This window comes from Pelodiscus sinensis, chromosome 18 (assembly GCF_049634645.1).
Source record: "Pelodiscus sinensis isolate JC-2024 chromosome 18, ASM4963464v1, whole genome shotgun sequence".
NCBI classification, from domain to species: Eukaryota; Metazoa; Chordata; order Testudines; family Trionychidae; genus Pelodiscus; species Pelodiscus sinensis.
The window spans coordinates 26,064,835-26,087,966 of record NC_134728.1 but is presented as its reverse complement, the minus strand read 5'-3'; the positions used below and the strand labels follow the sequence as shown (position 1 = coordinate 26,087,966).

Genomic DNA, 23,132 nt, shown 5'->3' with positions numbered 1-23,132 from the left:
CAGGGGGCAGCTCCCAAGTAGGGGCTGACCCGGACCCTTGCCCCTATTTTGATGCCCTGGACCGCATCCTGGGGGGCAGGATGGTCCATGCCCCCCAGATGGTCATCAATCCTTGGGTGGAGATTGCTGCCTCCTGCTGCTCCAGCCCCTGCTGCCTCCCCAGCTACCGCTCCTCCTCTCACTCCTTCTCCCCCTCCCGCTTCTTCCTCCCCACCCTCCCCACTCCTCCAGGGACGCCGAGGCCCCTGCACCTGCAGTGCTGGGAGACAGTTAGGCCAGCGAGACCCCCAACCCTGAGCCCTGAGCTTCTCCTCCCCCTTTCTCCCCTTGCCTCCCCCTGCCAGCTCCCTCCTCCCAGATTTCCCCCTCTCCTCTCCCACCCTACCTCCTCCTTTCTCCCACCTTCTTTCCCAAGTCTCACCTCAGTTTAATTCTCCCGCCACCCCAGTTTTGTTCAATTAAGAGGCTTTGTTGTAATGAACACGTGTCTTTTATTGTACAGCAGGAAGGGGGGTTTGGGAGAGGTAAGTGGAAGGACATGAGGGAGAAATGAGGTGCAAGCCACCAGTGGGGCACACTAGGGAGACTGTTACTGCCTGCAGAACGTGCTTCCAGGCTCACAGCAACACATCCAGGAGAAGCACCAGAGTGCCCAGGGGTGGCTCCACCTCCATGCTGCATTGTCCTGTGATGTCCTGAGTGAGCGCAATCAGAGCACGCAGAGAAAAAAATGCTTTGCTGTCCCTCAGCGAGGTAGGCAAGCAAGGAGGGAAACCTTAGAACCAGCTGTCCAGGGGGGTCCCTTTAAGCTCAGGTCTCAGACAGCCTCAGGCAGCAGCCACACAAGGTAACTCCTGACCTGATGCCCTGCCAGAACTGGTTCCGGCCAGCCTTAAATGCGATTCAGCGTCCTATCAGTGTGGACACGCTATTTCGAAATAGCAAAATGCTATTTTGAAATGCATTTTGTGTCTAGATGCGTTATTTCGAAATGAGCTATTTTGAAATAACTATTTCAAAATAAGATATTTCAAAATAACGCTGTAGTGTAGACATACCCTTATATACATCAGCAGTAGCTCCATTGACATCAGTGAAGCTATTCTTGATTAACTCCAGTGCAAGTACAAAAGAGGACTCGTTTGTTTAAAAAATAAATATTCCTACATGTGGCTACCAAAATCATTATAGCCCAGCCCAAGCATTCAAAAATCATGAGTTTCTCACCCCCTTGTCCCCATCATCAGATTGGCTTAACAATAGTGCATGTGTGTGTGTGTTCTTTTCAGTTGTTTTCTAGTGTGGGGTTGGTGGTGGGTTTTTTTTTTGAGACTTTAGGGTGCTTTTAGTTGCCATTTTTGAGCTTGTCTTTGAAACAGTGAGGGGTAGAATTTTTTTAAAGAACGTAGTGGGAAATGTTTGCGATTTTTTCTCTCAGTTTTCATTTTTGTTTTAAAGCATCTATGGACAATTTTGTCTATTTGATGAAAGCCCTCCAAATAAAAAAGATTTTGGTTTGTTTTGGAGTGGGGCTTGGAACTGTTGGGTTTTTTTAGACAGACATTTTCCATATTTTATTAAGGTGAAAACTCAATTTTTTGTTCCAAAAATAGTTTTGACTAAAATTTTTTGACCAGCGCGCGCGCGCTCTCTCTCGCTCTCGCTCTCTCGCTCTCTCGCTCTCTCTCTCTCTCTCTCAAAAAAAAAAAAGAATCTGACATTCAAATTACGTGTATCCAACAGTAAGGCTTTCAGGTTAAAAACCAAATATTGTGAAACACATAATGAAATAATGAATATTGGCAATACTGTAAACCTGGAAAAATTTTCATCCTTCCATTGTTATCTACAGTATTATTTACACCACTCTGGTAAAGTGGCTTTTGCAGAAATTAGATTTAGGCTCTAAGGGTGGAATTTCAAAACTGAGCTCAATTTTGAGCTAATTCTGCTCTCATCGAAGTCAACGGTAAAACTTACATTTACCTCAATTGGAGCAAGAATTAGGCCAATGCTAATAGTTTTTGAAAATCCAATCCTTCATTTACTTTTCCCTCTGGTATGTGTTTACTTTTTGCATCTCACTCCATTTGGAGAGTAACAAATGCTCATCTCCTCAAAGCTGCCTTCAGAATCTGGCCTGTCTGGTATGTGCACCAAAGTAGACGGGTAAAATCAGGCGCTCACTGATGCAAACCACACAGCTGAACATACAGATCGGGTTGGGCACATATACAAACTGCTCAGTACTGAGCAAGTCACACTCAGTTTTGCACAAACCTGAGTCTGCAGTATCTGCTGAGTGGCTGAAAATGTGGCTCCAAAAGTTGTCTGGTTTGTTTGGCTTCACTGTCTGTTTCGATACCCTTTCTCTTTCTGCTTCTCCAGCACCAGCATGTTGCTGTTGAGTTTGGCTTTGGGGATCATTATTTTTTTTAAAGTGTATTTAATTTTTTTAATATCATGAAATACATTTATGTTTTGTGACACCATCTTTTAGAACACCTGAACTTTGGGCCCAAACTACTTGCGTATGTGCCATTGAGGAGAAGGTGTTTTTCTTCTGTCCTCTTCTGAGACAGAAAATGATATGACTTGTTCTATACTAAACAAAAGGCAACACAACAAACTGTTTTGGACAATATGGCCTGGAGTTCTTATTTTACCCAAACTGATTGGTCCATCCCTTTGTAGACGACCACAGGTATCTCCATGGCCCTTGCTGATTTACTCTTATAGATAGTTGTGAATCCGGAGCAGGATTTTCACTGCTGTATGGAATTAAAATTTATATCTTTGAACATGGATAATCTTATCTGAGGTCATTATCAGCCAGCATACAATCAAAATGATGACAAAAGGGTCAGTAGTAATTTCCTAACATAGCTTGTAATGACACTGTCTCATCTAGATGCTTCCTCCCTGGACAGTTGGCTCATTCCCTTCCCTACCCCCTACTTCTTTTACTGAAATGCTTTTCAGTCACCGGAACACTTAATAGTTGTCCATAGATGTGTTACAGGATCAGATCCCTAATTATTACCAATTTGCAGATTGCCTTGGATGTCTTATTAAGATTCCCGAGAAATGATTGATCATAATCAAAGAAATTAATCACCAATCAGGCCTAGCAATTAACATTAGTGAGCCTATTTGCATATCTCTGATAATTTATGCTACTGCTGGAAGAAAGGACTTTTGTTGAATAGTATTGATTAAGGAAGGAGAGCCAGGAGCTTCTATCAATGGAATGTTAGACAGCGTTAGAAAAGACTGCTAATGTGTAAGAGATTGAAGGACACGCCTATTGCCTGCCTTTATGTACAACTTTTCTGGCTTCTTCCTAGAATTTCTCAAATACATTCTCACAAGCATTTTCTAATATTGAGTGCAGGGATGCTCTGCCCTTTTTCGGTTGTTGACCTAGAATACATTCATATGTGTTTGTCTTTAAACCACAAATATTTAAAATATATTGAATGATATATGTGTAAAATATTTTTAATATTGGGCTAGAGTGTGCAACCTTACGCTGGTGAGCAGTGACTTTCAAGAAAATTCCCATTGGCTCCTGCTTCTTATTGTGAATAAATAATTCACAGTCAGGCCCATTGTGATTTTGGCTAATTACAATGACATTTAAAATGCATAGTATTGCATAATTGAGTCAGAGAGTTTGTTCCATACTTTCCTGTCTCTGGATTTTCTTTTAAAATGAAACCTTAATTTCATATTCACAGTACTTCCAAATTTTTTCTTTATCAAATGTGATGTTCTTTAAAGTACTTTTGAAAAAGTTTTGCTCTACATCTCCTCAACCTTAACTCCAGCTTAATTAAATTGCTTACTGGAGAATATATGAAAATATTTAACACATTATAAAGCTGGCCATCTGATATTATATACATTTAAGCACAATACTTTGTCCCTTTGCTCCAACATATTTCAATATCACAAATTCAAATTCTTCTTGTATTTATACCAGCTTATACATGCAGTAAACCCATTTAATCCAATAGGGGAAATGTAACAATTTACACTCATTTTGCATACTGCTCCCTTGTGAATGAGCAGATATAAGCCCATATTATTTTAAGCAAACCTGGTCTACATTTAAAATCCATTGAGATTTTTGTTAAATGTTGATTTTCTGAAATGAAAAGGCAAGGAAACAACAAGCAGGAAATATTTTGATTGTTTTTATGGATTCTTTTTCTTCTATTTTTCAACCAACAATTTTAAAATTTCAGATTTTTAAAAAATAGGGTTAATTTTCAAAATTGCTTTGAATATTTTCCCATTTTGACCAACTCTGCTTTGCAATAGTGGCTTTGTTTGTGAAATTTGTATTGTGCATATTATCAACATTTGATGTAACTTTTGTACTGAATCTCTAAACCAGTGGTCAGATCAACCTTAAATATCTTCTCTTTGGTTGGTAGCCATCACAATTTATCAATGAAAAGTGCAAAGGTTAATTGAAATCAGAGGAGCAAAACCTATTCAATTGTCTAGTTAATTATGGCCAGCTCTCCTTCGCCTCTTCCATTCTTCCATAAACATCAGCAACTGACCAATCAATGGTAAATGAGGGTTAAAGCTGCCACTAGCCTGCTGTCACTTATCTTGATGGCTGGTATATGTTTAATGGCTGAGTCACTGAAGCCAATAAAAATGTCTGTGTTGGGGGAAAAGGGTGTAAGTGTGTGATGGGGGAGTTGGTGACATCTCCATACATCATCCCCTAGCTGTAATGTTAGGAGCTTTCACTGAAGGCTGGTAATGCTTTGAGATTTATGGCAGGTGCACTTTACTGAATGTATAGCTTTGGTTGAGAACACTGTTGCCAAGTCTAACAGGATCCCACCATAAGACTGGATGCCCAGTTTCTTAATCCTGCCTAATGTTTACATGGATGGACGTCATGTTGCGAGAGTTAATGTTGCATTGAACAGTTAAATTATAGTCTGTTTAGAATATAAATATTTTTCTCCTCTTCCTTTCATGTTCATTCACCAAAACATTTTGCTAAGCGCACTAAATATCAGAGGTTTATTTCTCAAGTGTCTCTGTAGTTACCAAGTAAATGCTATTTTGCTTACAGTCGCTAGACAACCAGAGCCAGAAAAGAATTCACATTCCCGAACCCATGATACAGAGGCACAATAAATTAAAGGCCGAATCCTGCTGCCAATGACAAAATGTCAATGAGGACGAATTTAGGTAATCTGAAAAAAAAAGCTCTTCCAATTTTGGGTGTCTCCGGTAGAAAAATGAACAAAGAGGAGTAGTGTGAATTTTCAGATAGAAATTGGCAAATATATTCTAAATGTTTTCTAGTATTAATATGGACTTCTTAAATATCGAAGCACCCCAAATCAGTAGACATTTAAAAAAAATCTTTACCCACAATGTTTATCCCAAGTCCTCAAACTAATATTCAACCTTCCTGCCAATTGATTGTTGGCTTTAATCAATAATGTTATTATTGCAGTAAAACCAAAGAGCCCCAGACACGGACCAGGATCTGCATTGTGCTGGACACTCTACAAACACTGACACTGTACAAAAAGACAGCCAAGGGCCCGAAGAATGCCAGCTAATGAACTTTAGCCTTGGTATGTGTTGCCTTCAATTCAGATTAAACTGCCAATGACTGCCCCCTTTTAAAACTTCCTTTAGTGGGTGAGGATTGGTGTGATTACAGTGAATGTGGCCTGACATAAGATCCCTAGTGAATCTACAACATGTATACAATTCATGTGGATATACAGGTGAATTTTATCAATAAATCCCCATTTTTAATCCTACCCTACATACACATCTGCACTGGAACTGACAGTACTTTGTAATGAAAATATTCAAATGAAAATAAAATAGCTTTGTTCTTTTAAAAACACTTTGCTGAAATCTTTTTTCAATGAAAATGTGAAAAACTGACTTTTTCAGTTTCAGTTATTTTTGTTTTGTTTGCTTTGTTCTGTCTTGTTTTGAGGTTTTTTAATTGAAAAAACAACATTTCAAGAGCTTTTTTTTTTTTTTACTAAAATTTGTATTTAGAATAAAGTGCATTTAAAAATATTTGGAAGGCTTCTTTTTGTCCATTTCTATTCTGTTCACACTTAAACCTGCTTTCCATCTAATTGGGTGAGATCTTATGAACCTCTGCAAATCCCTGAATGAGGTATATGTCTGTACTGTATGGCATTTATTCAGTACTGAATCAATGGTTTCCTGTGAACAGCCATATTATATCCACTTGTGCTCTTGGCTGGCTGAAAAAAGAAGCAATGTAAACTTAGTGAATAGAGAATGCTGATTGGGGTTGGGGGTGGGGCAAAACCCAGAGCGACATGGAGTGCAAAAGTGACTTTTCATTTCATAGGCATTTCATTTGAAAGGACTCATGGAATGTGCCAGACTCATACCACCCAGTAATTTCACTCTAGTTAACTCCCATTGAATTAATGTTGACAATTGGAAAACAAACGGTTGGGGAGGATGGCTGAATTCTAGATAGAACTTACTGGGAAATGATTTTTTTCATCATTTTTTATGAAAATGAAATTATTCTTTGATTTTTTTTTAGATATGCATTGAAAAACAGAGACCATGAAATTAATTGCTTTAATAGGGGACGTTTTTCAGGTTTCTTTTGCAAGAATTTAAATATTGTGAGGGGGAATGGGGCGGCGTTGTTTGTTTTTTTGCTTTTTGCATTGTTGAGAAAAAGCTTTTGACAGTAAACTGTTTTAGAAAAATCATGTTTAGTAAGAAACTGTTTTGAATAACTTTTTTCAGCTGGCTCTAGTAGGAATACACCTCACAGTCTTGTATTGGAGTATGTTTTAAAATTGTTTTCAGAGTCCCAGATTCTCAACGGTATTTAGACTCCTAACTTTTACTGATTTCAATGGATATCATCAGCCTAATTTGATCACTGTCTGTAAGTATCTATATGGGGCACAAATATTGAATAATAGGTTCATCAATCTAAGAAGGCATTCATTTTTAACAGTGAGTGCAGTCAATCATTGGAACAATTTGCCAAGCATCATGATGAATTTTTCATCACTGACAATTTGTAAATCTAACTGGATTTGTTTTCTAATAGATTTGCTCTAGCAATTATTTTGGCTAAAATTCTATGACCTGTATAGTACAGGAAATCAGACTACATGATCACCCTTCTGATCTTGGAATTTATGAAAATCTCATTCTGATTATTTTAAATCCAATCACTTGTTAGGGCCTGAACCACTGAATCCAAAATGTGAGGAGAGTATGAGAGAGTGTGCAGTAGAAGAGAAGGACATATGTTGACTGTTGATACTACATTGGCTTGCTGACAACAGAAGTAGATTTTATATTATTTTTTGCAGCTGATGTCAGTGATATTATGGATTTAACCAGGTTAGTTAACTCAGCACGTGCCTATTGTATTTAGTAAGCATTGAAACAGCTCACCAAACTAAGCGACTGGGCAACAAAATGGCAAATGAAATTTAATGTTGATAATTGCAAAGTAATGTACATTGGAAAAAATAATCCCAACTATACACACAATGTGACAAGAACTAATTTAGCTATAACTACTCAAGAGAGAGATCTTGGAGTCATTGTGGATAGTTCTCTGAAAACATCCACTCAATATGCAGCAGCAGTCAAAAAAGCAAACAGAATGTTAGGAATCATTAAAAAAGGGATAGAGAGTAATACAAAAAATATCTTTTTGCCTCTATATAAATCCATGGTTCGCCCACATCTTGAATACTGCGTACAGATGTGGTCGCCTCATCTCCAAAAAGATATACTGGCATTGGAAAGGGTTCAGAAAAGGGCAACAAAAATGATGAGGGGTTTGGAACAGGTCCCATATGAAGAGAGAGAAAAAAGACTTGGACTTCTCTTCTTAGAAAAGAGGAGACTAAGGGGAGGATATGATAGAGGTCTATAAAATCATGACTGGTATGGAAAAAGTGAATAAGGAAAAAATATTTACTTATTCCCACAATATAAGAACTAGGGATCACCAAATGAAATTAAAAGGCAGCAGGTTTTAAACAAACAAAAGGTAGTTTTTCTTCAACTCAGCACACAGTCAACCTGTGGAACTCCTTGCCAGAGCATGTGGTAAAGACTAGTGTAACTCCTTTTTCCTCCCTGGGTTACTCAGGAGCAGGCCACACTCATGCGTGCCTGGTGCCTGATGTTTTTAACATAAAAGGAGATCCTGAGTATGCCAATGGTGATGCTGTTTAGTTGGGGATTCCCTATCCATCCCCTTGCTGCAGACACTTGGTCCTAAAGAATATACAGTGGTGGTGCCTTCACCTAGCTGGCCCCGTACATACTTAATGGTGTGCCTTGGGAGCCTCCAGGAATAAAATTATTCCAGCAATAATCTGGCTCTAACTCCAAGACAATAATTATATATATATATATATATATATATATATATATATATATATATATATATATATATAAATTGATTAAATTAGAATTAACACACCTTTACTTAACTTAAAGAAACAGGGTTTAACAGATTAAAAGTGAGTAATATCAATTAATGAAGTACACAGAAAGAAAGGAAACCTATTTATCTCGCATTTACACTGCCATCTTTTATCCCATACCAGAGTGTGCACTTCTCTGGATTCACTTGCAGCTGGAGTGGAGGCAGCCTTGTGCAGATTGTGTGTGTTAGTCCAGGCAGGCAGCCAGCTGAAAAATCTGTCTGCCACTGGAGCAGACCCCACTAAATGCCAGCAGCTCTGGTACCCTGGGCTGATCACTCTGCCTTTCTTTGGACCCAGAGTCAATTTGTCTTCTGTGCTCCATCCCAGGCAGCAGTTTCCCAAACAGCCCAGTTACTCACAGTTACCTCCTGTGCAGGTTCATGTAGGCTCCTTTCAGCTACAGGTACAGCCAGAGTCTCTATTCTCTAGGGACAATCAACAGCCCCTGAAGTAGCCTGGTAGATCTAAGCCTTGGCAAGCTGTCAGTAACAGGCTCTAGCTGCAACACAACAGCTCCTGGCCTGGAAAAGGCTCCACACCAGTAGCCTGGCTCCTCTCTCCAAAATGGAGGCTAGCTCAACTCTCTCTCTTTATGCCAGGAAGAGACACTGTTCCCTCCTTTTTCCTAAGGGCTCATGGGAGTTGTAGTATCTAGGACTAGATTGCATTACAAAGGATCCTCCCAGTAAAAGTCAGAGGCTCCTTTAGTAAAGGGACTACACTAGGGCTGCGTCTAGTCTGGCAAGTTTTTCCACAAAAGCAGCTGCTTTTACGGAAAAATTTGCCAGCTGTCTACACTGGCCATTTGAATTTCTGCAAGAACTCTGCAAAAGCGGCGAGGAGTCCTGTGGCACCTTATAGACTAACTGAAGTGTAGGAGCATCTGACGAAGTGGGTCTTTGCCCATGAAAGCTTATGCTCCTACACTTCAGTTAGTCTATAAGGTGCCACAGGACTCCTCGCCGCTTTTGCAGATTCAGACTAACACGGCTACCCCTCTGACGCAAGAATTCTGATGATCTCATGTAAGATTGTCAGTGTTCTTGTGGAAATACTGTGCTCCTGTTTAGGCAAAAGCCCTCTTGCGCAAATGCTTTTGCGCAAGAGGGTCAGTGTAGACAATGCTGTATTGTTTTGCGCAAAAAAGCCCCGATTGCGAAAATGGTGATCGGGGCTTTCTTGCGCAAAACTGCGTCTAGATTGGCACGGACGCTTTTCCGCAAAAAGTGCTTTTGTGGAAAAGCGTCCGTGCCAATCTAGACGCTCTTTTCTGCAAATGCTTTTAATGGAAAAACTTTTTCGTTAAAAGCCTTTGCGGAAAATCATGCCAGTCTAGACGTAGCCTAGGACTTTAACATAGTTCCAAAAAGAGCTAGATTCATGGAGGTTAGGTCCATCAATGGCTATTAGCCAGTATGGGCAGGAATGGTGTCCCTAGCCTTTGTTTATCTGGAAATGGGTGACAAGAGAGGGATCATGTGATGATTTCCTGTTATGTTCCCTTACTCTGAGGCATCTGGTATTGGCCACTGTTGGCAGACAGGTTACTGGGCCAGATGGACAATTTGTCTGACCCAGTCTGGCTGTTCTTATGTTCTTATGAAGATAACCTCAGGAAATAGAAATATGCTGCAGGTTGTGGGTAGGAAATAAATGTTTTCCCAGCACTAGTAAAATGTTTCAAAAAAATCTCAGAAGTGTTTCACTGAAGATCTTCATGCATCAGATTGCTCGCCTATATTCCTCAGAACCACACACCTCCATTAATGGACTTAGCAGCTACCTTCTAGAAAGAGTACCATCATTTAAAAAAGTCCTCAGAATTTACCCGCCACACCCTCATCTCTGCATGAGAGCACCCTCAAAAGATATAAGGCCGCAGACACAATATCATTTCACTGCTGAGATTTCCCATTTCTTGCAGATGGATATTAAACATTAAATTCCATATGCACTTGTTAATGGTTGCTTAGAAATGGCTTGTCTATCACTGCAGTGTGGGTTGCCTTGGTATTCTGCACCTGACTGACATTCTCCATCTCCCCAACAAGACAACTCAAAGGTTATAGTTCAGAGGTGAAAGAGCTTGTCAGCAGCAACATTTTGTTCAAACTGAAATGAAGCTGAAATCTACAATTTTCTGGAGTGGATGGGTTGTGTGCGTATGTTTACATGGTTATTTGAGTGTATGCTCTGTGCATGTGCGTGTGTGTTTGTGCAATGTGACCTGGCAATAAATTGCTGTGATGCTAGAAATCATACAGAAAATAAATAAGAAATAAATAAACAAGCAAACAAACACACAGAAACCACCAAAGACAGTTTAAGTCACAGAAAACTGATTAAAAAAAAAAAGATAATTTGATTGGTGAATATTCCTGAGATGGAAAAAGTCACCCATTTTTCCTCAGAGTGTTTCAGATGTTGAAATATTTAAACCACCTCGCTTCATTTCATTGCACACCAGCATGGCAGGAAACTCAGACTTGCTGGATAGCTGCACATCTATTTAATGTACACATATGGCCCCTGTTAGCATTTTTACTGGTCAGTTTATAGCCTCTAGTATATTTATCTTCATAACATACTTGTGAAGCAGGGCAAGGCTTTTATCCCTGTTATATCATCTAGGTCACCTGGTATTGGCCACCTGTTAGAAGTGGCTAGATGCACCAGGCTAGATGGACTTTTGGTCAGCCACAGTATGGCCATTCTTATTCTTAAATATAGCTGGGAAACAGAAAGGCTGGCTTATGTATGAAAGTCATACACTCCGAGAGGCTCTGGGTGAAAGACCTATACTCTCCTTTAGACAACCTCCTAACCTCAGGAAGATTCTCACTAACAACCACAGGGCATACCAGAATAAAACTAACTCTGGAACTTTCCCTTGCAACAAACCCCGTTTCCAGCTTTGTCCACATATTTACTCTGGAGTCACCATCACTGGACCTAACCATCTCGTATAGATCAAAGGCTCATATTCTTGTACATCCATCAATGTGATATATGCCATCATGTGCCAACAATGCCCCTCTGCGATGTATATTGGACAAACTGGACAGTCACTTTGCCAAAGAATTAATGCTCACAGATCAGACATCAGAAATCCCCACACACACAACCTGTCAGCCAACATTTTTTTCAATCAAATGGGTCATTCTATTAAAGATCTGACAACATGTGTCTTACAACAAAGAGACTTTAATACCAGATTACCGAGGGAGACCTCAGAACTTTTATTTATGCTAAAATTTGACACTTTGCGAATGGGCCTTAATCGAGATGATAATTAACTTACACATTACAAAGACAGCCTCCCTACCTTTTGATATTCGTAGTGACCCCAGATTAGCCACTTAATTGGATCTTACAGCAAGCAATTTCCTCCTTCCTTGTTGCTTTTACCCCTTGCCCCCACCTTCTGTTCTATGTAGCTGATTTGTTATTTTGTAATTGTTTTTAACCTTTTTTCATTGTATCCCTGTGTTATAAAATGGTCATGCCTATTCACTTTCAGAATATGATCTGAAGAAGTGGGTCTGCCTCCCGAAAACTCGTCACCTTTTAAACTATTTTGTTAGTCTTTTAAGTGCTACATAACTGCTTTTTTGATGTATGAAAGGTTACACAGAAAGACTATGGCAGAGTTGGGTCTTGAATTTAAGTCTCCCTAAAAGGAGGACTAGCATCCTAGCCACCGGTACAAATTTCTCTTTGAAGTGAGCCACACTACTAATGCATGGTGGGCTGGATAAGAGACAGAGTGCCAGCTGCCATCAAGGAATTTCCTGGGTTTGGTCAGTTTAGGTCAGACTCTTCAAAGTATTCAAATGAAAAGGCTTTTGTTTTGTTTTTAATGCATTTGCTTCTTTTATTGCTAACTAGAAGATTTACCCAGCTTTGCTCAAGTTCTTAACTCAATTAATTTTGTTTTTTTTAAATAAGATTAAAATGTCCATGCCTCATTTTAATCATTCTTCTGGAGTGGGCCTGGGAATGAAGGGTTCAGTATGCAGGCTGCCCCAGGGTATGTCTACACTACCCCGCTAGTTCGAACTAGCGGGGTAATGTATGCATACCGCACTTGCTAATGAAGCCCGGGATTTGAATTTCCCGGGCTTCATTAGCATAAGCGGGGAGCCGCCATTTTTAAATCCCCGCTGCTTCGAACCCCGTGTAGCGCGGCTACACGGGGCTCGAACTAGGTAGTTCGGACTAGGTTCCTATTCCGAACTACCGTTACTCCTCGTGAAATGAGGTGTACCGGTAGTTCGGAATAGGCACCCTAGTCCGAACTACCTAGTTCGAGCCCCGTGTAGCCGCGCTACACGGGGTTCGAAGCAGCGGGGATTTAAAAATGGCGGCTCCCCGCTTATGCTAATGAAGCCCGGGAAATTCAAATCCCGGGCTTCATTAGCAAGTGCGGTATGCATACATTACCCTCCTAGTTCGAACTAGGAGGGTAGTGTAGACATACCCTCAGGGAGAAAGGACTATCATCTCTCACTGCCCCAGGGAGCAAGGACTACCGTCTCAGCTTGGGCCAGCTGAGGAGCACCTCCCCATGGCCACTGAAGCTCCAGCAGGAACAGCTGAGGATGGGGTGCATGCCCCTCTGCACTTCCAACCAAAGTGAAGAACGCAGCAAACTGTGCACTTTCACCATGCTCTTTGATGAAGGGGAACAGCAAACAATGTCCCTGTTTGGATGGGGGGAGTAGGGGAGGAACGGGGGGAGAGCTTCAGCCCTCTCTGCAAATGGAGCCCAGGAAGTGGGAGGATCAGGGATGGGGCTGTCCCAAACAGGTCTGAGGGGGTGGGTGGGCTTCCATACCTTTCTCTGTATGGTTTTATGGAAAGCAATCCCATTCCAGGCACATCCCATTTTCCTGGTGCAACTAAACCCTGACCTTGCTTTAAGTTATGATAAGAGGAAGTTGTATGCTGAATTTGGTGGCCCTGGCTCTTATCAGTTAGGAGGAGATCTTGAACCAGCAGACAAATTCTGTCAAATATTTAGTAGACTGAAATTTTTTGTGTTCTTTTTAAAAAAAATATTTGTTATGGACATAAAATCTGTCCTGGGGGGCTCTGTGAGCCCACATGAAACACTCGTGGCTATTATTTACGTACTGTAAAAGAAATGGAGTTGAATTATTTAGATCTGAGGTGAGGGATTGACTAGGATTTTAACATTCCTTTGCTATTGGATTGATATCAGAAAGTGATACTAAGGGAGTTATCAAGCCCACATATTTAAAAATATTGAGTCACTCCTTCCCCCCCCCCCCCATATACACATAAAACATGAGAGTTTGCTTTGAAAACATGAGGGTTTTTTTTAAAGAAAATACTTTGCATGCTTATTTTACCTTTTGCTTTTTAAACACTTAAGCTGTATTTGGGTGCCACTTCTAGCTTTTCATCAAAACCATTTAAAAAACAAAAAATGAGATATTCTTGCAGTCACATGATTTCTGAAGCTGAGGCTTCAAGAATTATATCTAATATAACAAAAAACGTGATAAAAGCACCAGAAGTTGACAAAGCCACACTGAGGCTATGTCTAAACTGCATTGCTTTTTCAGGATACCAGAGGCCACATCCAAGGAACACGTCCACTTTTTGAAAAAAAAATTTAAAAAAGCAGACGTGCTCTTTTGCCATCCCGTTTTCGAAAGAATCCTTATTCCTGAAAAAATGAGGTTTACAGGGTTCTTTCTTCAAAAAAAATCTCTTCCGAAAAAGTGATCGGAAGAGATTATGCAAATGAAGTGCAAGATTTGTAAATCAGCGCTTCATTTGCATGTTCAATTTCCCTCATTTGCATTCCTCTTTTGAAAGAGGATTGTTGTCTAGATGCACCCCTAATGTAAGTAGATAAGATCATAAGAATGGCCATGCCAGGTCAGAACAAAGGTCCATGTAGCCCAGTGTCCTGTCTTCAGACATTGGCTAATGCCAGGTGCCCCAGAGGAAGTGAACAGAAAAGGGAATCATCAAGTGATCCCTCCCCTGTCAGACATTCCCACCTTCTGACAAACAGAGACTAGAGACACCATCCTTGCCCATCCTAGCTAATAGTGATTGATCATGGACCCAATGTTGATGTGTGGCAGGGGACAGAAGGGGGGCACTGACTCTCCCTGCTCCTGCCCTGCCTTTTCTCCCCACCCCCCCACCCCTGCACACCTTTTCCCAGCACTCCCCAGAGTGGCGAGAAGCGGCACCACGCAGGCTGCAGCCACCCAGTCTGCACCTTCCCCACTGCCGGTGAGTGAATGAAGCAAGCAAGCAGGGAGGGAGGAAGGAGCCATGGAGTGGCACAGAGCAGACTGGCCCTCCTTCCTTGTTGGGTGTGCATGAGTACCAGCGTGAACTCCCCAACCTATATATTGCCTGTGGATGGACCTATCCGCCATGAATTTATCTAGGTTTTTTATGAAGCCTGTATAATATCCTGTGCCAGGGAGTTCCACAGGTTGACTGTGCATTGTGTGACAAACTACTTCCTTTTATTTGTTTTAAACCTCCTACCTAAAAAATTCTGGTCCTACATGTTTTTTATGTTAACAGCACTGTAGGTCTTTCAATCTATTAAAAAGGATGCTACCCAATTGCTTTGCACTACCATTATATATACACTATATGGGTATGTCTACACATGAAAGTTAAATTGAAATAACAGATGTTATTTCGAATTAACTTTCCTAATGTCTACACAGGCAAACCGCTAGTTCAAATTCAATTCGAACTAGCGGGGCGCTTAATTCGAGTTTGGTAAACCTCATTCTACGAGGAGTAACGTCAAACTTGAATTAGCTAATTCGGAATAAGCGCTGTGTAGACGCTTAGTCTGAAATAGGGGGCCTCCAGCCTTCCCAGTTCCCCCTGGTGGCCACTCTGGGCCAAACCAGGAAAAGTCTTCTCCTCTCCCCCAGGCCCGGAGCCCTTAAAGGGGCAGAGTCCGTTTGGCCACAGGGCCTGTTCTAGATGCAGGCCTGCCAGCCCAGAGCCTGCAGGCACTGCCCCTGACCCAGGTGCCAGCATGAGCCAGCAAGCCATTGCCAGCCAGCCCTCGACCGCTCCCTAGGACCAGTCTGGCAGCTCCCAGGAGCCTTCCAGGGGATGGAAAAGGTGGGCACCATCCTGGACCAGTGTGGAGATCATGGACCTGATTGAGGTTTGGGGGGGAAGCCTCCAATGTCCATGATCTCCGCACTGATGCAGGAACGTGGCTGTCTACTGACAGATGGCTGACAGCCTGGCCACCGAAGTCCACATGCACAACCAGGATCAGGTGCGCACTAAAATTAAAGAGCTGTGGCAGGCCTATGCCAGGGCCACAGTAGGTAGCTCCCAACCAGGGGCAGACCCAGACCCCTTCCCATATTTTAATGCCCTGGACCGCATCCTGGGGGATCAGATGGTCCGTGCATCCCAGCTGGTCATTGATCCTGGGGCAGAGGCCCCTTACCAGGGCATGGAGGAGGAGGAGGAGGAGGAGGAGGAGGAGGAGGAGGACAATGGCCAGGATTCCCAGAAGCTTGGAGGGAATGTGCCGCACACCCCAGCACCCAGATCCATGCCAGCAAGCCTGTCGCCTGTGTCGTCCGATGCCAGGGAGGCCTTGACATGTGAGTGCCATCACTGTCCCCTTATGTGGGGCGGGGGAGGGGGGAGACGGAGCCCAGGGACTGCACATGTGGGCCTCGTGCATGTGCAGGAGCCTGTGCATGTGCCGTGCCAGCCGGGGCATGTGGCCCCAGCTGCCTGCCACACAGGGGCCCTGGCCTCTTACCCACATGCATGTTATGTATGAAGGCACATGACATGCTCCTGACCCCGGGGAGAGACACTGCATAATGCCCTTCCCCCCTCCCACCCACACACTCACACTATATACAGCACAGGGACATGGGTGCAGTCCCGGGCCAGCTCACACTCCCGGGGATAGCAGGACATGATGGTGCGGAGACCTGCCGTCCTCGCCTTGCAGAGGGGGGCTGGGTTTCACCCACTATGTCCCCAGGGATAACAGAGCATGTTTCTGGTTTCTCCACAGCTACACCACCTGCGAGTGCAGGGGGCACCACCCCACCCAGGACAGCCTCCTGCCCCCGAGCCAGCAGGATGACCCGTCACCTGAAGGAGTACCACCGGCAGCACCTGGTACTATATGCTAGGCAGGTCCACTGCCAGGAGCACTGGGCAGAGGAAGATCTGCAGCTGCAGTGGGAGGGCTTGTGGGAGCTGCTTGCCCAGGGCTGTGCCATACAGGATCACCTGCAGATCCTGGTGCAGAGATTGGTGCCTGCTGCCGCTCCAGCCCCTGTAGCTGCCCCAGCTATCGCTCCTCCTCCCACTCCTGCTCCCCCTCCCACGTCTTCCTCCCCACCCCCGCCCTTCTGCCCTCTCCTCCCTTCCCCACCTGCCCCACCTGCCATACCCACTCCCCCCCGGGGATGCCGACACCCCCGCACATGCAGTGCTACGAGACAGGAGGGCCATCAAGACCCCCAACCCTGAGCTTCTCCTCCCCCTTCCTCCCCTTGCCTCCCCATTCCAGGTCCCTCCTCCCACGTTGTCCCCCTCCCCTCTGCCACCCTCTCCCACCTCCTTTCCCAAGTCTCAACAGGATTTCATTCCCCCTCCCACCCAGTTTTGTGAAATAAACAGAGTGTGTGTTTATGAAAATACATTTATTTTATTTGACAGTAGGAAGGGGGGTTAGGGAGGGGTAAGTGGAAGGACGTGAGGGAGGAATGAGGCACAAGCCCCCCAGTGGGGCAGACCAGGTAGGCTCTGAGTGATCTTCAGGATGGACGCTCTCCTGCAGGGCTTCCTGGATACTGACAACCTCCCAATGGATGGCAGCCCACAGCAGGTGCAGCCAGGCTGATGTCAACGCATCCATGAAATGCACCAGAGTGCCCAGGGGGAGCTCTATCTCCATGTTGCAGAGTGCTGTGGTGTCTCAAGTGAGGGCAACCAAAGCACTCCGAGACACAAATGCTTTGCTGTCCCACAGCGACGCAGGCAAGCAAGTGGGGACACCTGAGAACCGGCTGGCCAGGGTGTGTGTGTGTGTCTCTTTAAGCACAAGCCTCAGATAGCCTTAGGTGACAGCCACACAAAAACACTCCTGACCTGATCCCCCCCCGACCTGGTTCCAGCCGGCCTTAAATCCGATTCAGTGTCCACTCTGTGTGGATACAGTAATTCGAATTAGCAAAACACTAATTCAAACTGCATTTTGAGTGTAGACACGTTAATCCAAATTATCTTAATTCAGATTAACTAATTTGAATTAAGATAACTCGAATTAATGCTTTAGTGTAGACATACCCTATATTATTTACCTGCTAGACTGTGTTTCCCATAATCACATGACAGTCCACCCTGCAAATCTATACAGGACCAGATCCTCACCTAATGTAACCTGGCATAGCTCCACTGACTTCAAAATCAGTATATCGCCAAACCCCAGTTTCACCTATGGTTCCAAAACATACTGAATACTGTAGGCTAAACCTTCAGGTGGCATAAAACTCCCACTGAATTCAGTGGCTCTATGCCATAGAAAACTAGCCGAGGATCTAGTGCAGTTTTAAAAATTCCATATTTAAACTTTTTACTGCTGATTGAGATAATGTAGTGTAAATCTGGGTAGATGATTGACCTGCTGGCATGCAAACTGATTTTTGGAACTACTCTGGTATATAACAATCCAGCTTCTTTATGCTCTTGTGCAGTGAGGGCAGAGAGAGAACAAGCTATAAAATCCCAGATGGATTTTCTGTGAAAGCTACTTACAGTCCAGGTGCAGACACCACTCTTCATAGTTAAATATCTGCACATTTTCATGGGATTCTTTTATTTCCGAATGCCAACATCTCATGACCTGAACCGGCAGGACAGGAGGGGCGTTCACTCTGCAGACCTTTTCACCTCGACCTTTCTGCTGAGGTTGGCAACAGAGAGGCCAATTAATGCCAGGGGTTGGCAGAGGCTGGAGGGGAGAGGGCTTGAAAGGGGCCACACCTGCCCACAAGGAAGCTGGGCTGAGTCGCATCCGTTCATTTCACAAAGGCAACCAAGAACCTTTTATTTTTCATATGCAGGGAAGTGAAGCAAACAAACCAGAGAAAACTGCCCCTCCTGTTCTGACAGGTTGAGTGCCAAATTTCAGACCAAACCTTGAGGGCCAAGATGGAATGCAACAAAAACAGGGGCTTTGTTCAAATGGAAATGCTGTGAACTTTTTAACCTTAGCATGGGCTACTGACGTGGCTCCAACACTATGCATAGCTGCTTAAGAGCTTCCAGGGAACGTGGGTGGTGGGTGAAGAGAGGGAAAGAGGTGGTTTAGCTATGTGCAATATTTCCCATAAGAAATAAAGGGATATAGTCTCACCTCACTGCCTGTTTTTCCACATACATGGAGACAGAGCATATTTATATAACCCTATTAAAAGGGACCGCGCAGTAGCAAACCTGGTCTTTAAATAGCTAATAGTCTACATTCTCCTGTCTCCAAACGCCTCCATTCCAACTCACACCCACTTAAATTCTTTTTGAACTACCCTTCGGCTGGTCTGTGACTTTGGGCCAAATCCACAGCTCATTGAAGGCAATGGAAAGTTTCTTGTTGATTTCAGTGTTCTCCAGAGCAGGCCTCCTGAGTCTTAATACCTTGATGCTAAGAGCAACTGATTAACTTGACAAAGAGATATACATTATGTCCCAATTCTGCTTCCCACTGAAAGGAATGGGAATGCTCCCATTTACTTCTGTGGAGATAGGATCTGATCCTTTAGTCTCAGTATTTAATAATAATAATGATTTTAATTTATAGACCTCAAAGAACTTTACAAAAAAATCCCTGTGTTACAGATGGAGAAACTGAGGCACAGAGATGTGTATTACCTTGCCCACGGTCACCCAGCAGACCAGAGGCAGAGCTCATGTCTCTGAGTCTTCAAAACCATGTCTTCTGAGTATAGGCCAGTATGCTATCCACTGGGCAATACTGCCTTATGGCTTGAGCCTGCCAGACACTGAGCAATTCCCAGTGCTTCTTAGCACGTTCCTTTCCAGTCAACTCGCATGGGCGTTGAGGGTATCCAGCATTGACACAGAACATTAATAAAGCTGAACAGCTCTACAGAATCTTTTTCTGGTTTTCACCACCCAGAAATATTAGTCTGTGTTTGATTTTTTCCCTATGTTATTATTTTCCCTTCAACGCCTGTTATTTTAGTTCCATTTAGCAAATGCTTTTTTAAAACACAGTATTTCTCCAGCAACCCTAAGCTTCCCTCTCACCCCTTTCCCTTTAAACCCTTTTGCCTCCTTCAGTGCACGGAGTGGATTTACGACCCACGTGGGCAGCTTGCCGTGGCACTGCTTTTGCATTTCGCAAAGGGCTGTAAAAAGATTTACAGTTGCACCAAGTGTCAGTTGCATGAAAGCTTGGGACCCAAATCAGACAAAGGAAGGCAGGCAGCGTGAGTGGCCAATAATGAAGTTTGGAAGTGAAAAACAAATGAAACTGTTACTGCTGTCAAAGGGATGGGGAGCCGGAGGAGAGTCCCTCTTAGCTGAATGGCGCTGCTGCTTAATTCTGTTATATGAAGCATTCCCCCCCCTTTCATTTGCTGTTGTTGTTGGACAGATTTCTTATGCAAACACAAAGCTCAAGCTGGGGCAGTAGCAACTTTACACAGTTGTTGAGATTCCAAAGCAGATATTCCCAGGATGTTGGCGGTGACTCTTTATGCTGCGACTGGGATGCTTGAAATACAAATGCTAGAAAGCAAATCCCAAGGACACGACTAATGCCAGCCGATCGGGGTGGAAGACTAGAGGCTGCATTGCGTAACATTACGTTTGATGCTTAGGGGTGTCAGAAACGTGCAACACATAAAGAATGTAAACTGAGCTGAGGGCCTGATCCTGTTCTCACTCGAGCTTTGCCATAACTTCAGCAGAAGTAGCGGAATCCCATAAACTGAAGTGAACATGAGTTTTGCTGTCAACTTTAAAGGGAGCAGGATCAACCCAATAGATGATCACGGGGGGCAGAATTTTCCAAAGGATTCAGGACCTTGAGAATTGATCTCAGTAGAAAATCTGGCCCTAATCTAATGAGAGTCTCTAGTACTGAGCATTTTGGAAAACCTGACCCTTATTTAGGTGTCTAAATGGGTGTAAAGCTCTTCTCATCAATCTGTCTCTCGGTGCATATACATTCATTAGAGCTGTGTGAATAAATCAATGAATTACACAATATCATTCAAATAAATCATTCTATGGCTATACCGTATAAACAACGTAGCCAGGTCTGGCATGCATTTTTCATATATGTGATGTCCTGTGGCACCTTAAAGACTAACACACTTATTTGAGCATAAGATTTTGTGGGCTTGAGTCTGTTAAAATTGTTACGTCTTTAAGGTTCCACGGGACTCGTTTTTGTTGAAATGAACTAACATGGCTGAAACTTGTCATCTATGTGTTTATAGTGTAAATGTGAATAAACATTGCTTTAAACAATATTTGCTATTTTTGCTTTAAAGGTCAACATTTTCATACAGTTGTAAAATATCCCTTACTTTCATTTTTGTTATTGTTGGCTTTGTGCTAATCAGTTTTCCCAGTCAGATTCCAGTTCTAAACACTTCTCCATATTTCACCTGTAGATTCAAACTGATACAGAATTCTACACGTCCTGTCTTAATGGTTTGCAGTATCATTAAAACAGCGGCTATGTTCCTTTCCAGAGGTGGCTGCACTTCATTAGTAGATGACATAACTCCTAGCAGTTCCTAGTTCATGTTTGCTATCAGCATGTAGCTCGAGGTATCATTAGCAAAGTCACTTTGCAAAGAAATTAGGATCCTTCTCGATGAAAAGCACTATATAAATGTCTGTCTTCTATTATGACTTTGTATCCTCTCCTCCAGGAGAAAAAAATAACCCTATCCTCTCTTCCGATTTCCCCTTTAAGACCATTTATTTCTCTTTGCTGAAAAGAAACTCTGAAAACAAGATGGGCAATTTTTCTGGAAGGATTTGGCTAGTGTTTGCTTTTTATTGGGAGACACCACCCGGCTACAAGGAGGCTGAAACAGAACTGAAAAAGCCCTCACGCCTGCATTAGAGTATAAAAGCTAATGACAAAAGCCAGGCAGTCAGTTCTCACCCTTTTTCTCCCCCTGATTTAAACCCATATATGCACAAGCCGTCATGCAGGCCTCCGACAAATTAAGTGTGTGGCTCTGTGTTTGCTTTGTATATATTTGCAGTATTGGGCTACTCAGTTCTTCAATGTTAGTTGTCTAGCCAGCTGGCACCCTCTCTAAGTGATGGTATATGTGGTGGTGTACAAACATCAAGTGACCAGTCAGGACCCTGATGGATTTTCGTGACTACTGCTGGGGATTTTCAACAGTACATTGAACTGTGACATATTCTGCTGTCTCAGGTTTGTCTCCCTCATGGCTTTCCCCATCTTTCATGTTCTCTCATCTCTTTTTTTCTGTCTCTCTCTTTTCCCCCCTCTTTTATGTAAAATGCCTTTTTCCCCTGATGTGACTCCCTCTTTGACAGAAATTCTTCAAAGGAAAAGAGACAATTTTATTAAGATTAGTTAAAATGTTTTCCTCACAATGTTTCCCCCTTCCTTAATGAAAAAAGTACTTCTTGCATACTCCAGGAATATTCATGAAAAATCTTTTTTTTTTTTTACATTTTCTATTTTTTCTGACAAAACAAAAAATAGTATTTTTTATCTGAAATAAACAGACATTGGAATGGAATTTTAGCATGTGTAATAATTTCCCCCTTTCTGTTCATTTTTTCTTCCTCTTCATATTTCACATTATATTTCATATTATAACAACTTTTATAAAAAAAATTCCTATCTGATTGGAATCAAAACGATCGTTTTCCCACTCTGAACTAGTTCATCAAAAAATTGGAACATTGTGGAAATTGTTTAAAGGAGATGACCATTTTTGGCTGGTCTGAAATTTTTCACAGAAAAGAATCACCTGTGTTGGTCCAGCCTCTTTCATGATCCCAAAAGAAAATGCAAAAAGATCTGAAAAAAGCTTAATTTTTATAGCCAGAGGTATAGACCACTGCCTTCCAGTCCCATCCCCCCCCCCCCCACACACACACACACATATATACTTCTTTTTGCTTCAGTTCAACACTCCTTCTATTCTGGAAGAAAACTCTTATTTCACTGAAAATTACTCACATTAACTCTCTTCCCCTCATTCTCAAGTGAGCTGTCTTCTAACACATGCAGGGCCGATGTGCATCTGTCAGCCCAGCTGCATGGAGGTGCTGCAGTACTGTGTATAATTCAGCTTTCCTTCCCGCCCACAGAGGGAGAAATCTCTTATCCACAGAGTTGCTCAGCCTATCAAGCTGACTCATCACTAAAAATGGCCTTACTTAACCTAGGTGGGGCCCCCACCTTTGTTGTAAGCTGCTTTTGTCTGTGTCTGCTAGTGTGTAATAGTCCATGATAGAAAGACGGGTTTCTGTAACGGTGGCAGCATGAGTTCAGTGGTCCTGCTAGCATTTGCCATCATG

General features: G+C 42.8%; 1 long non-coding RNA gene across 1 annotated transcript in view; it reads right to left on the bottom strand.

Annotated features, from left to right (window-relative positions):
- Window positions 1-22,891, bottom strand: part of LOC142818794 (uncharacterized) — a 108,450-nt gene extending 85,559 nt beyond the window's left edge. The window contains exon 1 of the long non-coding RNA XR_012896446.1: window positions 22,792-22,891. This is a non-coding gene — a long non-coding RNA (uncharacterized LOC142818794). The remainder of the gene's footprint in view (window positions 1-22,791) is intronic.
- Between the last annotated feature and the right edge of the window lie 241 nt (window positions 22,892-23,132).